General features: G+C 43.8%; 1 protein-coding gene and 1 pseudogene across 2 annotated transcripts in view; one reads left to right on the forward strand and one right to left on the reverse strand.

The window, feature by feature from the left end:
- The window catches only part of ARHGAP22 (Rho GTPase activating protein 22), a 219,781-nt gene that overhangs the window by 193,336 nt on the left and 8,659 nt on the right, over positions 1-17,786 (reverse strand). The gene's annotated exons all lie outside the window — the stretch shown is intronic.
- Positions 5,711-5,973, forward strand: LOC150010448 (cytochrome c oxidase subunit 6B1 pseudogene; annotated as a pseudogene).

Here is a 17,786-nt window from a genome sequence, read left to right on the forward strand (position 1 = left end):
AGATAACAACACCTAAGCCACCATGTTGAGTAAAGAGTAGATGAAATATCTATACAAAGCACATGGTGATGGCTTGTGACTGTTATGTTCCTCTAGTATCTGGTGACCAAGGCCTTTCAGAAAGAGGCCTTCCGGGGTTGCCTGGAGGGTCATGGAGAGCAGTTAGACTCTGGGGCCCACAAGAGGAGACCTGAGTTCAAATCATTTACCAGCCTACATGTGGCTTGAGAACTTGGGCCTGTGACTCATCTCCTCTGAGCCTTTGTTCTCTCATATGCAAAATTGGGACTTCCCAGGGTCCCTATCTTCTAGGGCTATTGGGAATATAGAGGTCACAGAAAAAGACCCCACTAATGAGCTCCTTTCCCATAACTCATTCCTCAGCAGCAGGAATAAAGATATATGTTGTTATCAAATCACATTTGTTGAATGTGCACTGTGAAGCAGGGGACTCTTATGAGTACATTGGCTCAAATAACTCGGAGTTAGATGCAACCATGACCTCTTGTGTAGCTAAGGGACTAGGGTGTAGCCTAAGAGGCAACACAGGGAGTCAGGATGGGGCTGGGAATTAAATCCAGGTTCGTCTGTCTCTAGAATTTACAATATAATAACATGATACTGCCACCAGAATACATTGCAATGCACTAAATGTCTTCAAAAATATGCACTTGATATTTATAATACACTCAAGTGAAGGGCCATATCTTTCGATGTTATTTTACATTTAGACTGTGAAGCACTTTCTTAAGTTTCCTTCATCTTAAAAATGGATGATTCTAGCAAGAATTAGATCAGATGGTGCTCATGCCCCCATTTTTATAAAGGAGGGGATTCCCCAATCACTCACACTTACACACCTGCTTTGCTGGGCTTTCCTTATGGACTGGGAAGATTGATGGTGCCCCAGCCTCAAAGCTTCTAGAAGATAGTCTTTAGTCCACACCCATCCACACTCAGCCACCCCAAGATCCTAGTAAAGGAGTGATTCATATGTGCACAGCGTGTCACCTACAATAGAAAATGCTTTTCCAAATGCTTAGCTTGTGACCAGAAAATCTAGCCCTAACAGAGACGTGGGCAAATGAGCCTCCAATTCTTAAAAGTAGCCTTGACCCTCCTGTGATAGACTGCAAAAATCTCCCAAATTCTTCACCCTTCCCTGCATTCATGAGAGACATGTGTCTCCATCAACCCTGTGGTTGCCCTAGCTCAGGGGTCCCCAACTTCACTCTTCTAGTCTGTGGACACTGACTGCATTACCACCTGAGCTCCATCTTCTGTCTCCCCCTCACCTCTACCCCCACCCCTGTCCATGGAAAAATAGTCTTCCATGAGACTGGTCCCTGGTGCCAAAAAGATTGGGGCTCACTGCCCTGGCTGACAGCCAGCAATATCACGAATGTGAGAATGTGAATGAAGCCATCCTCATGAGCCAGCTGGGTGTAGAATATTAGGCAAGCCCAGGAGAGCTTGACTCAGAGTTACCAGCTATTGTTTTATGCTGGTGCATTACACTGCGTAGCTAACCCCACCCCATCCCCAAATCAGAGCCAGTTGTGACAGATTCACCCAGCCAGGCCTTTTTGATTCTGTCTTTCTCATGTCCTAAATCCAGGCCATGGAGCCCAGTATGAATGGGTGTTGGCAAGAAACAGATTGGGTTTGAATCCTGACAGCCCCAGTCTTGGCCTCTCAGAGCATCATCAGGACTAATGATATCTACCCCTCAGAGCCATTGAGAAGACTGGTGAAAAATAGATGGGCTTCTAAATGGTCCTGAAATTGAGTAGGTTTTCAATAAATGGTGGTTGCTAAGAGGTGTTACATTGACATTTGTTATGTTTTTACCTTTAGAATTGAAGCTCTGTTCCATGGCAGCATCACTGGGGCTTCGTGGAAGGTGACAGATATTTGATCCCTTCCTCTCCACACACATTTGTTAATAATCAATGCTACACAAAACCCAGTGCTGAGCTCTGTGGAAGGAACCAGTGTGGGAGAGAAACAGCTCCAGTCTCTAGGACCGTTGCATGAAAGGTGTATGTAATGGAAAATATATATTGTTCTTTGTCCCTGCTTCCTGGCATAGGACTCCTAAAACTCTTGGGATTTCTTGAGTAAAAGAAGCATCATTTGTTATTCATAAGGAGCCCTTTTCAACCAAACCTGAGTTTGTGCTACTGAGGTGACTTGGCAGGCCTTTAGACAACTTCAGGATGGAGGTTGAGGTCCAGAAAGACTGAGGCATGATTAGAGGCCTGGAGATTTCAGTCTCATCCTTTAACCCCACCTCAAATCTCCAGGGAGGGGAGAGGGTCTGGAGGCTGACATCCCATCCATCTGTCACCAATAACCAATGATTTGATCTATCATGTCTACATAATGAAATATCCATAAAAACCATAAGTGATGGGATTCAGAGCACTTCTGGGTTGGTGAACAAGTGAAGGTGCTAGGAGGGTGGACCACCTAAACAGGGCGTGGAAGCTCCATACCCTTCTCTTCCTCCTCCACCGCATACCTGACCCTCTGCATCTCTGCATTTGGCTGCTCCTGAAGCATATCCTTTATAATAAACTGATAATACCAAGTAAAGTGTTTTCCTGAGTTCTGTGAGCTGTTCCAGTGAATTATCAAAACTGAGGAGAGAATCATGAGAACCTTTGAATTTGTTTATAGTGAAGTTGGATAGACAGGCAGGTGGTCTGGGCATTCCATTTGCAACTGATGTCTGAAGTGGAAGCAGTCTTGGTGGACTGAGCCCTTAACCTGTGGGGTCTGTACTAATTCTGGATGATTAGAATCAGAATTGAATTGAACTATACTGTTGGATACTCAGTTGGCATCAGATAATCAGAAAGTGTAAGACAGGTGGCCAAGGCTGTCTGTCCTTCCTTTATATTTGAGCCCCCAAGGGCAGGGCCTGTCACAGTCCCTTCTGGGCCATGGGAGAGAGTAGGGAACAAGGGACTGCACAGGGTCCTGATCTGTCACAGGGCAGGGCAATGAGGAGCATGTTGGGCTTGTGCCCATGACATCTTTCTCCTTCTTCCAATTTTCAATTTTATATTTCAGTCTTTGTTGCTATCCCAAGGGATTAATGAAATATCTCAACCCTAAAATTCTGGGTGCACACTCACTGTGAGAGCCTGTGGGCAGTCCTGGGCATTTTTATTTTGGGTCCTGTTGACTGTGTGTCTGGCTGAAGAGACATGGAGAGCTTCATTCAGGTGGCACTCTACATGACAAGTTGCTCAGCCAGAAAGATGGGACATTTTGTCAATCGTAGAAAGGCACTGACCAGACTCAGGGCCCTGGTGCTGTACTGTAAGTCTCCTGGAGAACCAGTCCAAGGAAAAATGTTTGAACAGTAGTCTGGAATTCAAAGAAAGCAGAGGCAATGACAGAGGTGGTGGCATTGGAACTGACATCAGGCCTATTTCTCTTCCTATCAGTGGGCAAATGATTCAGGCCTCAGGGAACCCCAGGGTGCCTGACTCTACACCTCTCTGCTCAGAATGACCTTGCCTTTCCAGCCCTGCACTCAGCAGTCTCAGAACCAGCTCTGATGTGATAAGGAGCATATTGTGCCCAGTAGCAGTTGGCTTCCCTTAGTGCAAATGTTGCAATTGTTATTACTTTATTTATTTACTTTTTTACTTATTTACTTACTTACTTTTAATCTTCACAGAGAATATGTTTTATCGATTAAAGAGAGAGAGAGTGAAACATTGATATGAGTGAGAAACATCCATTGGTTGCCTCCTGTACATACCCCCACCAGGGATCAAACCTGCAACCTAGGTATTGAACCCATGGCCTTTTGGTGTATGGGACGATGCTCCAACCAACTGAACACCCAGACAGGCCTGCAATTGTAATTTTAGCAGTTACCATTTGCTGAGCACATATTATGCTTCATATATATCACCACCCAAAGATGTTTCAATAATTCCTGCTTTGAGACGAAAGTGAGGCTCAGAGGGGGTGAGTGAGGTGCTTCAGCTCACCAGCTAGCAGGGCCTAAGCTGGCTTCTCAATCACAGGTGTTTGAAGCCAGGTGGCTGTATCCATTTTCATAGTGAGAACATGGGCACAGGTGCCTATCTTGGTTTTTATGTGGTAGAGCTGACTGTTTTGTTGGCTCTACCCTATATTCCCAAGCATCCCAAAGCACTGATAGGCCCAGAAATCTGCTTTCACAGCCTTGTTTGTAACAGTAAAAATATAGAGATGACCTGCAGTGGGCTCTGCCCTGCCACCCAGATGTTTCCAGGACTGAAGGGTATAGTGCATCAACTGCTGATAAATAGCCCTTAACCTCCATCTCCACTGGAGATTTCCTCACCTAAGGTGCACTCCCTTCTTGGGGGCAGTGCCACAAGTGGCTGGTCATTGTGGGTTATAAAGGCCAGGCCTTTTTGCCTCAACTTAGCACAGCCCTGTAAGCTCACACCAGCCTCAGCTGAGTGCGGAGTCCACTTAGGTCATTGGGCCTGATTGCAGTCCATCCTCTCCCTTCACTCAGTCCTGCTCCCTGTCTCCCCACAGGTGTCAGTCCTGATACACTTCCTCCACACTGATCTCCATCTCAGAGTCAGCTGTCCAGGGGACCCGATCTGCAGCACACATAAAGGCCCATCTACTGGATATTGTGAAAAAAACTGATTATATAGTCATAGTGTGGACATTATACAGCTTAAGAGGTGGTTGTTAAACTGTATGCATGTTCCAATTTCATTTGTGTCCTTCTCTAAAGTAAGAGGCCTGTATGAGTCAGAATTTTGGAGATAAAAGTAGTTATGTCTATAAAGTAGGAATGGAAGTTTAGAGTCATTTGCTTTCTGCTTTACACTTTTTATGCTGTTTGAATGCTTTTTGTGAGCACACAATAACTTCTAACAGTGATAATTCAAAGAAAGGTTGGATAAAACTGTACCCTAGTTGGTGTCTGAGCTTTCTGCATATGTGGTTTATTGGTGTTCACTGTCTGAAGTTGGTTAAACTTCAAAGTTTAGAGTCAGCACACAGTCCTCCACTTCTAACACCAACTGCAGGTTGGGGGTATCCCCTGAACAATTCAGTTTCAATAATTTGCTAGAAGGCTCACAGAACTCTCTAGATGTTATTATACTCACGGTCGGGGGTTATTACCAGGGTAGGATACAAATTAGAATCATCCAAGGAAGAGATGCATAGAGCAGAGTCTTGGAAAGTTCCAAATACAAAACTTGCCTTGTTCTCTCCCATAGACTAAGGATGTTATTTCCCACCAAATATCAATATGTGACAATACACACAGATTATTGTCAACCAGGAAGTTGCCTAAGCCTCAGTTTTCAGAGTTTTTATTTGGGCTCTATAACGTGTGCTTGATTGACTGCCCACATGGGTGCTCTCAGCCTCCAGGTAGACTAATACTACATGACCCAAGCTCCCACCCTAAATCATAAGTTTGGTCTCTGGCTTGAGCAATCTCTATTCTAAGACTATCAGGTGTGGTTAACAACACTCTAAGTTGATTTGGAATAGCCAGCCCTTGCCCTAAATGAAGATACTCCTATCAGATATGACAGAGATTACCTCCCAGAAGCCAACGGTGAAGAAGAGCCCTCTTTTGAGGCAAGGTTAAATTCTCTACCACAGGTCTTTGCTGAGGGGTCACACTGAGCTGTGAGTAGCTTCCGGGGTGACTTTAGGAGTCAACATGGCAGAAGATATCAAGCCCCAAATCAAGGATTTCCAGACCCAGACTGCTCCTTTTTTGACAGCCGCTTCCCCAACCAGAACCAGACTAGCAACTGTTGGCAGAACTACCTCAACCTTCACCACTGTGAGAAGGCAATAACTGCTAAAGGAGGTGATATTTGTGAATGGTACCAGCATGTGTACAAGTCTCTTTGTCCCATATCCTGGGTATCAGCCTGGGATTACCCCAGGGCAGAAGACATGCTTCCTGGGAAGATCTGAGCTGGCTGCACCCCACCTGTCCTCTGACCTCCATTCTTCTCCCAGAAAGGTGAAGGTGGATCTGGGTACATCCCACCCTAGGATCCTGAACCATAGTTTAACTAATAATAAGTACTTGTTGTAAAGTGTAAAAAGTTTTTCTACCACTTAGTCATTAATTTTTGAAAATTCTCGGCCACATTACTTCAAATATTTCTTCTGTTCTCTTTCTTTTTTTTCTGGCATTCCAATCCTGCATTTATCACATATTTTTATATTATCTGACACTTCTTGGATATTATTTTCTGCCTTTTGTCCTTTTTTTCTCTTTGCATTTCAGTTTGGAATTTTCTTTTCTTTTCTTTTTTTTTGCCATGCATTGATATTTTATTTTAAATAATTGTGTGATTATCCTATTTTAAAGTATATTTTATTGATTATGTTGTTGCAGTAGTCCCAATTTTTTACCCTTTGCTCCCCTATGCCAAGTACCCCCCTTCCCTCCAGCAGTCCCACCCCCCCTGAGTTCATGACAATGGGTCGTGCATATAAGTTCTCTGGCATCACGCTTTCCTATATTATTCTTAACATCCCTCTGTCTATACTGTACCAACTAATTACGCTTCTTAGTCTCTGCACCATTTCTCCATTTCTCCCCCTCCCCCCTCCCAGCTGATAACCCTCCAAATGATCCCCTTACCTAAGATTCTGTTCCTATTCTGGTTTGCTTAGTTGGATTTTGTTTTTATTTTTTAGATTCAATTGTTGATAGTTGTGAGTTTGTTGTCATTTAGTGTTCATAGTTTTGATTCCTTTTCTTAAGTAAGTCCCTTTGACATTTCATATAATAATGGTTTGGTTATGATGAGCTCCTTTAGCTTCACCTTGTCTGGGAAGCACTTCATCTGCCCTTCCATTCCAAGTGATAGCTTTGCTGGATAGAGTAATCCCGGTTGCAGGTTGCCTTTCATCACATTGAATAAAGCTTGCCAGTCCCTTCCTGCCTGCAAAGTGTCCTATGAGAAATCAGCTGATAGTCCTATAGGCACCCCCCTTTAGACAACTCTCCGCCTCCCTCTTGCTGCCCCCAGGACTCTCTCTTTATCTTTCACCTTTGGCATCTCAATCATGATGTGTCCTGGGTGGTCCCCTCTGGGTCCAGCTCACCCAGGACCCTCCGTGCTTCCCAGATCTGTATGTCCACCTCCTTTGCAAAATTTGGGAAGTTTTCCTCATTTTTTTCAATTCTTGCTTCCTCATTCTGCACTGGTTGATTGTTTTTTTCTTCCTTATGTTCCAAATCATTGATTTGAACCCTGGGTTCCTTCTCTTCACCATTGGTTTTGTGTGGATTTTCCTTCGTTTCACTTAGCATAGCCTTCACTTCTCTTATGCGTATGCCATACTCAAGCATATCTGTCAAGCCTGTGAGCATCTTTATCACCAGTGTTTTGAATTCTGCATCTGTTAAGTTGTCTATCTCCTCATCTGTGAGGTTGGCTATCTCCTCGTCTCTTAGTTCTCCCACTGGAACCTTGATCCATTTCCCCTTTTGGGCCATACTACTCTGTCTCCTCATTCTGACTGGCTCCTGTGTTTGTTTGCCTCTGCATCTCAGGTAGAGCTGTCACTCCTGTTACATTTCAGGGGTGGAGCCTTAGGGATTCATCAGTACAGGGTGACCTGTTCCACCACGTTGTGGCACAGTATGTGGGGAGGGGTCTGAGAGAGAACAATGCCACCTCCCCAGCACTTGCCCCTTTTCAGGCACCTCTCCCACTTCCATACTGGGCTGGTGCCCCTCTAGCTGGTGCCCTGGCTGTCATTCCCAGAGTGGGTGGGTCTGCGGATGTGCTAGGACTGTGGGGGCCCTTTAAACAAGTGGACTCTGTTGAGACTGGCAGTTTCTGCCTCGCCCCCAACCCCCACTGGTCCACATAGTCAGAAGAAATGAGGCTTGATTTTCTCCGGTGCTGGGACCTGGAGCTGCGAGGTCCGGTGAGGAGCTGGGAATGCTTCTCAGGTGTCCCTCCTGACTTTTTAAAACATGTGACTGCGCTTTCCACCAGCCTGCCGCTGCTGCCACCACTGCTGCCACTGCCACCACCACCCCACGTCCTCTCTGCCTTGGCTCTGCCCCTCCTACCTGTCTGGATGAGTATTTCTTCATTATATCTTTGTTTTCTGGACTTCCATGCAGTTTGATTTTCTGAAACTTTTGGTTGTTTCTAGTTTTGAAGTAGTTGTATTCCTTCTTAGTTGTGGAGGGAGATACAGCATGTCTGTCTATGCCTCCATCTTGGCTGGAAGTCTCCTGGAATTTTCTAATGGCATATTTTCAAGCTTACTGATTCTTTCCTTAGCTGTGGCCAGGCTACTGATGAGTCCATCAAAGACATTCTTCATTTTTGTTGCATGTGTCATATTTCTAACATTTTCTTTTGATTTCTTCTTAGAGTTTTCATCTTTCTGCTTACATTAGCCATCTGTTCTTGCATGTTATCTACTTTTTCTATTAGAGTCCTTAACATACTAATCATAGTTACTTTAAATTCCTTATGTGATAATTTCACAATCCCTGTTATATCTGAATTGGGTTCTGATGCCTGGCTAATGTGGGCTGGAGCTGGATATTTTGCTTCCCTAGGTCAGTTAGGCTCTAATAATCCCAGCAGGTTAAACACTGGTTAACTAGTTTTCCCTGAGGTCAGCACTTGTTAAGAAGAACAGAGCCTCTGACATTTCAAATTGGTCCATCTTTCCCTCCCCTCCATTGCTAGAAGCACGAAGGGATTTTTTGCTGATATTTACTGTGGGAACCTGGTTGAGCTCCTAGAGGTAAATCTCACAATATTGTGGGGAACCCCCTATGACTGGGTCACTTCGACTTTTTAACCCTCAGTGTTGTCCATATTGAGGCTCCAGCAAAACATCAATCACAGCTCAGATATTCTTACCTCAGCACTGGGTCCCCTGGTGGTTTCCTCTGCTCCAGTAAGTCATGACTCCCTGTATTCACCTGTCTCTCCAATTTGGGCTGGGGGTCAGTGGTCTGTCCTGTGTCCTCTCATCTTTTATGGATCCTAGAAGTGTTGATTTTTCAGTCTCTTCAGCTCTTTACTTGGTGTTAGGACAGAGAGGTGATTTCTAAACTTCTTATACAAGGTCTGTCTAGAAAAAGTCCAGCCGTTGTTACTATAATGAAAATGGTTTGTGTGACATTGATGTAACCTGGCAGCCAAGGAGAGTGGATTGGAATGCACATGCATGAACAATGATGACTTCACTGTACTAGTCAGTGGGGACAGTAGATGGTGTTGAGTGAGCATGTGTACTGTGTGGCTGTCACATTCAAAATGAGCAAGTATAGCAATGCCTCTGCAACAAATTTTGCATTAAACTTGAACATTACTCCATGGAAACTATTCAGATGATTCAAAAGTCCACAGCTATGGGCAACTGGTAATTGGCAGCTTCATCATGACAACATGCCTGCTTACACATCATGTCTTGTGCAGAGTTTTCTGGTGAAATGTCAAATCACCCAGGTGACTCAGTCCCCCTACAGCCCAGATTTGGCACCCTGTGACTTCTGGCTTTTCCCAAAACTAAAATCAACTTTGAAAAGGGTGAGATTTCAGACCCCTGATGAGATTTAAGAAAATATGGCAGGGCAGCTGATAGTGATTGGGAGAACTGTGTGAGGTCCCAAAGTGCCTACTTAGAAGGGGACTGAGGCGTCATTGTCCTCTGTACAATGTTTCTTCTATCTTGTATCTTCTTCAATAAATGTCTCTATTTTTCATATTACATGGCTGGATACCTTCTGGACAGACCTTGTATATGGAACTAATGTTTAGTTTACCTCTTCAGGTTGTGTTTTTCTTGCTGTTTAGCATGTTTTATAATTTTTGTTGGAAGCCATACATAATGTATCAGATAATAGAAACTAAGGTAAGTGTTAGTTTGAGATTTCATGCTAATCTGGCTAGGAGGTGTTCTGTGTTTAATGTTTATCTGTAGGTGCCAAAGTTTCAGTTTTCTTCAGTATCCTAGTTTTTTTTTTTTTTTTTCCTTCTGTTGTCATTGGATTTCCCTGACAAACCCTTTTACGGAGTCTGAGTTCTGCAGTGCTTTCAGCTGTGATTACTCTTACACTAGAGTCCTGCTGACTAGGTGGTAAGGTGTGTGGAGTGGATGCGTTTTATAGTTTTATAGTCTTATGATCAATTATCAGTCTTTTTGTGGGCCTGAGTCCCTTCCTAGGCTATTACCTTCAGAAATATCCCATAATGTTTTCTCTCTCCTCCCCTTAGGTGAGAGAGAAGTTTAGAGGAAGCTGGAGTTAGCTAATTGCCTTTCTGCCAGGTTGCTAAAGCTCTGGAAACTTGTACTTGGAGAGCAGGCCTTGGTTACAGAGAAAGCTCTGATCCTATTTCAAAATTGTTATTTTTCCCTCCCCTCTTCCCTAAACACACAATATTTTTCTTGATTGTTCATCTTGAGAATCTGGTGGAGTTCTTGGAGGGAAAAAACCATGAAAGGTGTGGCTCCTTGTGAATACTTGGCCCCAGGAGTTTCTCCCACTCAAGCTAATTCACACTCAGCCTCCAGCAAGTAGTCAGTTTACCATTTGAGTGTTACCAGCTTATGGTTCCAGTGACTTCTGCTTCAGGTAAGCCAATCCTGGCTGTTATTTTCTAAATTTCTTTGTCTCTAAATTTGGGTATGTCTTTTGTCTTCTGACCTTAACCCCCGATGGCCCTAAGAAAAGTAACTGATTTTTAAGTTTGCTTAGCTTTTTTCTTGTTGTAAGGATGGAAATGACAATTTCTAAGCTTTTTGTAAGTAAGATGGAACCAGAAGTGAGAGACTTTAAATTTTTATGACTATTCTTTATCAAACAACCCCTAATGCACCTCTGCCCCCTGCCCCTGGAAGATCCTGATTTAACCTCCAGAAGTCTGGGCAGAGGAGAGGGTGGCATTTCTTGACTGAACACTGAACTGAGCTGGTCTGAAGGATGGCCCAACTCTTGGACAGTGTTTAGGGAAGGTATCTGAAAGTCAGTGCAATGGGCATCTATGTCCCCATTTTCATCCTCACCTTCCTCCCAGGCCACCAGGATGCTGCTTCCTTTCACCCTTGTTTCTAGGGTAACTGTCTGGTGGTCTTACCTGCCAACCATTAACATGTTGAGAGAAGCCAGTTTGTGCAATTAATCCAGTCATACTGTGGGGAACTTGATGGGTACATTTCAGATCTGGGTGGAGGAGCTGATGGTGATGGTCAAAGGGTGTGGTTGATGTCCCTAAAGGCAGAGGTACAGCTACAAATGAGCAGTAGAGATGGGTAGGCCCAGCTCTGGGTTGAGTTCTTCCTCTGCTGCTCACTAGTTATTTGCCCTTGGGAGTTAATGAACTTCCTGAATCTCAACTTCCTTATCTGGCCAACAGGGAGAGCCCCTCAGCCACAAAGAGCTGAAGCAGCACTACATGAGCCTGAATGGGCTGATGGATGTGGGGGAGAGTTGTTGAGTGCAGAGGATTATGAGCCCTCACTGTGGTTGAACATTTCGCAACCACTTTCAGGGTCAAGTCACTTCTCCCAGATAGGCAGGAACAGAAATCATAAAAAAATGGTTCCCTAAGGAAAGCCCCTGACTCAGCTCCTATTTGGCTCAGTCTCTGGGGGTGGGTAAATGTAGGTTTTCTCTTAGCTCCAGGCAGAAAGGGTGTCTCATGGAGCTTCTCTCTAGACCAGTGGTTCTCAGCCTTCCTAATGCCACAACCCTTTAATTCAGTTCTTCATGTTGTGGTGACCCCCAACAATAAAATTATTTTTGTTGCTACTTTATAACTGTAATTTTGCTACTGTTATGAATTGTAATGTAAATATCTGATATGCAGGATGTATTTTCATTGTTACAAATTGAACATAATTAAAGCATAGTAATTAATCACAAAAACAATATGTAATTATATATGTGTTTTCCAGTGGTCTTAGGCGACCCCTGTGAAAGGGTCGTTTGACCCCCAAAAGGATCACGACCCACAGGTTGAGAACCGCTAGTCTAGACGCTGGTTGAGGGCTCTGTCTAGCCTGTCCCTAGCCTCCTTTTTCCTTAGGCACAGATGCCTCAGGGCTGACAGCGTGGAGCCCAGGAAGGCAAATGGGCTCTCCCCACATTACAGCCTGAATTGTGTCTGCCCCGATTCATATGTTGAAGTCCTAACCCCCAGGACATCAGAATGTGATGGCATTCAGTCATAGATTCTTGAAAGAGGTAAGTGAAAGTGAAGTCATCAAGATGGGTGCTAATTCAACATGACTGGTGTCCTTATAATAAGAGGAGGTTAGGACACACACACGCACACACACACACACACACACACACACACACGGAAGGAAGACCATGTGTAAAGCAGCCATTTACAAGCTAAGGAAAAGTATCAGAAGAAACCAGCTTTGCAGATACCTTGAGTTCAGATCTAGCTTTCAAAATTATGAGAAGATAAGTTTCTGTTGTTTAAGCCACAGTGGTACTTTGTTATGGCAGCCTGAGCAGACTAATACAATACACCTGCCCTCCCTCCTCACTGTGACTGAGAGAATTCCAGCTCCCATGGGGGCCCTTGGAGGCAGGGACCCCTCTATGTCCACCATGAAGTGAGACACTGTTTTATTTCTGATCCTCTGCCTCTCATTGCCCTCTCTCCCACCCCTGTACCTCTACACTGGGTTTCCCAGGACTCTGACTCCAGGTGCCCTCAGGTCTGTCCAGCTTATACACTTCCCCCAGCTTAGAAAGAGAGAAGTATTGAGGGTAAGCGCTATAGCTTGTAGCACAGCTTTGGATGCCCCATGTCCAGCTCTGATTTCAGTCACAGGGTGATAAAGCATTTCTGCCCACTAATGAGCTCTCATTCCAGGATCAGCCTTGTGTGCCTTGCTTCTGTGCAAATGAAAAAAGTCTGGAAGTGCTGAGCATCCACATCCCTGGGGGAAGCCTGGTTAGAAGGGAGCAGGAGAACTTCACAGCCTATCTCCTTCTAGGATGATCTGGGAGGGACCCAACACTTTTCTCAGAGCTCTTTCAGAAGTTAGTCTGTCCAGCAGTGGCCTGGGCAATGCCCCTGACACTGACCTTCCCTTCTTCCTGTCTTGCTCTCCTGCCACCTTGTTCCTGCTTCTTGGCATCACCTCCCAAATAAACCATCCAAGCCCTTGTCTTAAGCTCTGCTGCTGGGGAACCCAAACTTGGAAAAGCATCACCACTTCTGGTTGGGGAAACAAGACAGAATAATTTGTTTGTTCATCAGTAAAATGGGAACATTATTATTTCACAGACTGATTACAGGAGTTAAATGAGTTAACTATGATGAAGTGAACTATAAACATGCTAGATCATCTCAATGCTATTATTTATTATCATTATTAGTTTGAGGTAGTGTTAGGTCTACCACCACTGTTTTTTTCATTAGGAAAAAAAAAACAAAAAACCAAGAGGAAAAGCCTAACTTCCATGTCATTTCTTAGGGGCCCTGTGCAGCCAGGTACAGGTGAACAGCCTTGGGGAAGACACTAAGGGGTTGACACTGTTCCCTTCCTTCCCCAAAGAGCATTAGCATTTATCAGTGGGCTTCCAAAGACATGCTAGCTAAGAGGACACTGTGGAGGAGACACTGGGGTGGCCTGCATTGGTGGTGTCTGCATGCTTAGGTGTCACAGATTGAGTTTAGCACTAGTGCAAAAAACCTGGGAATGAGCAGGCTGGAGCTCTCACAGAGCTCCTGGTGCAGTATTGGCCCTCTTCCAGGAATGCCTGTTGTGGTCTGTCTACCTGGCTTCTCCTGCCTGTGCTCCAAGGGCTGACTGGGCTGCTTCCTTCTCTGGACCCCTGCGCTGATCTCTTGGGCAGCACTGAGGCCCTTTCCAGCTTCCTTCTTTCCTTGTACAGCCCCCACCAGAGTTCTGTCCCTCTAAAGACTAAGATCTCCATGAGAGGAGGGTTTGCATCTCTACATGTGTGTTCTAGAACAGTGACTGTTGGACAATAGTACAGGCTCAATAAACATTTGCAATCAATGGCTAAGTCATGCCTGGTGGGAGAGTAGGAGGCAAACAGGGAGCCTTCACTCAAGTTAACTGCTAAGAGGCCAGTGGTAGGCAGGCTAAGCCAGATATTTGCTGGCACACAAGGTCCAGAGTGCCTGAAGGAAAGTCAGAAGGAGCAGATCAGGGACAGAGCTGCTCACAGATTCAGAAGTGAAGATAAAAGACAATGTGCTGGGATAGAGTGTCAAGGTAGGCAGGGGTCTGAGGGGCTTCATCACGTTGACTGGAACTTCTGCTTAATTATGAAAGCTCTTCTAGCATTGTGGACCAGAATGGGTAGGTGGAACAGTAAGAAAAGCTTCCCTCTGCACACACTTGGTCACCAAGAGGCTGATCCCGCAGAAGTCAACCAGGCTTCTGGATGAATGCTGCCAAGGGTCCCCTGCCTTGGGCACCCAAAAGTTCTGAGGCTGCAGACAGAGACAATAACTATGGTATGAGTGGGGGACAGGTGTCATGGATTATGGCTACTGTGAGGCTGGGCAATGGGTATCACTCTTCAGTCACAGAGCTTTTGCCCAGAGCAGGCCACAGAGAACACATGGTATATGGAAGAAAGGACAGATGGATGGATGGATGGATGAATGGATGGCATTGGAATTGGTAAGATGGAATAGTGAGAGAAGAAAGCATGCTGGAAGGGTCATTCAGGAACTGAACCAAGCAGTCTTCCCCAAACCTGTCCCTCCCTCTGTACCCACTTCCCAACAATCTACTTGTACTTTCCCAGCTTCTCAAGCCAGAAGGCTGGGCTTTGACTTTCTTTCTTCCTCCTTTCCCCTCCTCATGCAGCCAGCCATCAACCTCTGTGTGTTCCACTTTCTTGGACTGTCCTGTTTCTGCCACCACTATTTTGACCCAGCTTCTCATCAGCTCTTCCTTGGACTGTTGAAATGGTTTCCTGCCTCATGGGTCTGTCTGTCTTTTCTAGCTTTTTCTTCCTCTACCCATCAGCTATCCCTCCCAGAGCTGTTCGGCTGGAATCTTAGAATGGCCTCACATCTTCCCATAACCAAAACTAAAGAATAAGGACCTGAGATGGCTTCATAATGAAACTTGGCTAGGCTAAGTAACACTTCCCAGGATTTCCTTTAGGATGGGCCACAGAGAGATTATTGGGAGATCTGGGAGATGGAAGGGAAGCAGCAGCCATTTTGCAGCACACACGCATTGTTGCTGATGAGCTGATTCACTTCATTGATGTGAAGCAGCAGCTGGGCCTACCATAGCCCTACCTTCCCATCAAGTCTCCTTCAGCTTCTCTGACATCTGGGCCAGGTATGTGTGTGTTTAATTCTGTGGTGAAGGGCCTGGTTTCTGCAAGACTACTCTATCACCAAACCAACCATTATGCCACCTACCTAGAAATTCTAGACACTCTCAGTGCCTCCCTGTGCAGCATTGCAAGCACTGTCAATTTTTTCTCCCTAATATCTCTTGAACCTGATGTCCTCTCTATATTATCATTGACTCAGGTCCTCAGGAAGGCCATCTGATCTCCAATTAGACTTCTCTTTCATTTATACATTCATTTATGCACTCAACAAAGTGCTGTGAAAATAGCTCTAACATTAACCTTTGCCCTTCCCCCTAAACAGTGCTTGAATAGGGACCAAAGGAGTAGTGGAATTAAAGCCTGGAGGATAGAGCCTATATCTTAATAGGACAGGGGAGACAGATAATATATGAAATAAATTAGTAAGCAGGACTTCTAGTTATGTCTGAGTGATGAGGTCAGCAAATCATCTTCCCCAAGTGCAGCTATAAATCTAGACAAACTTGACAAAACAACCATTTTCACCTTTCTGGAAACTGACCAAAGGCATGCAATAATTGATAAAGCACTTATGCTTGAAAAACTGCTGTACTTTAGGTAAAAAGAGTGGGAGTCTGGTGTTCTTGCCTAGGGGTGCTTCTATCTTACTTACCCCAGATCAGTCATCACAGAGACTCTGCCAGGGTGGGGCACATAATGGAAACTTTGTCAACTTTGCTGACAAAGTCAAAAGTGGCTTATTCAAGTTTGAGTGGTGAGAGATGCCCAACCCAGAGCATTGTCAATGAAATGCCAATATTGGCAGCAGGTAAATGGGGGAGAACCAATGCTCTGTCTGAGAATTTAGTCATTTTGGGGGCAAACATTGTTTCTGACTTAGGCTACATGCATGTGCTATGGAGACCAGAGAGGGGCTCACAGTAACTGCACACTCCCGTGAGCTCTAAAATTGAGGTGGTGTGAAGGACCCAAGAGAAAGTAAAAGCCAGGGAAAACTTGAAATTAGCCTGAACAGAATATCCCTCCTACACACATAATCTATTGGTACAGAATGGAAGCTTTACTGGCTCAAGATTTGAAAACAACATCTGTCAAGTCATTGGCTGGTCACTAAATTACACAGAAACCTGTGGAAAACCAGGTTTAAAAAAAAAAACTCCCCGAATTTGATTTAAAAATATTAGTTTTCACATGTAACACGCTCAAAAAATATTCCAAGTAGGATAAATACAAAGAGATCTACACTTAAACACATTAGAGTAAAAACTATTATATGAAAAGAACATATCTTGAAAGCAACAAAATATAAATGGCTCATTACATAGCTGACTTCTCATCTGAAACAGTGGAGGCTAGAAATGGAAGGACATATTTAAAGTGAGGAAACAAGCAAACAAACAAAAAAACTGTTACCCAAAAATTCTATATCCAAATAGCTATCCTTTAAAAATAAAGGCAAAATAAAGACATTTCCAAAGACTGAGAAAATCCCTTGCTGACAAATCTGCCTTATAAGAAACAAGAGAGGAAGTTCTCCAGGGTGAAAGAAAATAAAACCAGGCAGTAAGGAATGAAGTCCACGTGAAGAAATAAAGCACACAGAAAATGATAAATATGTGAGTTAATATGAAATACTCTATAAATACAATGATAGGACACATTCTGAGAAATTTGTCATTAGGCAATTTTGTCATTGTGCAAACATCCTAATGTGCACCTACACAAACCTAGATAGTATAGCCTATTACATACCTATGCTATATTGTATAGCTTGTTGTTTCTAGGCTACAAACCTGTACAACTGTTACTGTACTAAGTACTATAGACAATTGTAACACAATAGCAAATACTTATGTATATAAACATAGAAAAGGTACAGTAAAAATACAGTATAAAAGATTTAAAAATGGTACACTGTGATAGGGCACTTGTTATGAATGGGCTTGCAGGACTGGAAATTGCTCTGGATGAGTCACTGAGTGATTGGTGAGTAAATGTGAAGGCCTAGGACATTACTATACATTACTGTAGATTTTATAAACACTGTATGCCAGCATCACCACAAACATGTCAGTAATGCATTGTGCTATAATGTTATGGTGGCTATGATGTCACTAAGTGATAGAAATTTTTTATCTTATTAAAATCTTACCGTGCTACTGTCATATATACAGTCTGCCATTGACTGACACATGGTTTTGCAGCGCATGACTGTATATATATTTTTCTCATTTGTTCTCTTACTATCTTTTAATAACATAAATGTGTATGTATCAATTATTATAATAGTAGTTTTGGAGTTTATAATGTATAGAGGTAATATATACATGATAACAATAACACCAAAAGAGGAAGAAGGAAATAAAACTACCCTGGAGCAAAGTTTCAATTTTTACCAAAATTAAGTGTTAATCTGAAATAGATTAAGATAAAATGCATA

This window comes from Furipterus horrens, unplaced genomic scaffold (genome assembly GCF_987537825.1).
Source record: "Furipterus horrens unplaced genomic scaffold, mFurHor1.1.pri manual_scaffold_5, whole genome shotgun sequence".
NCBI classification, from domain to species: domain Eukaryota; kingdom Metazoa; phylum Chordata; class Mammalia; order Chiroptera; family Furipteridae; genus Furipterus; species Furipterus horrens.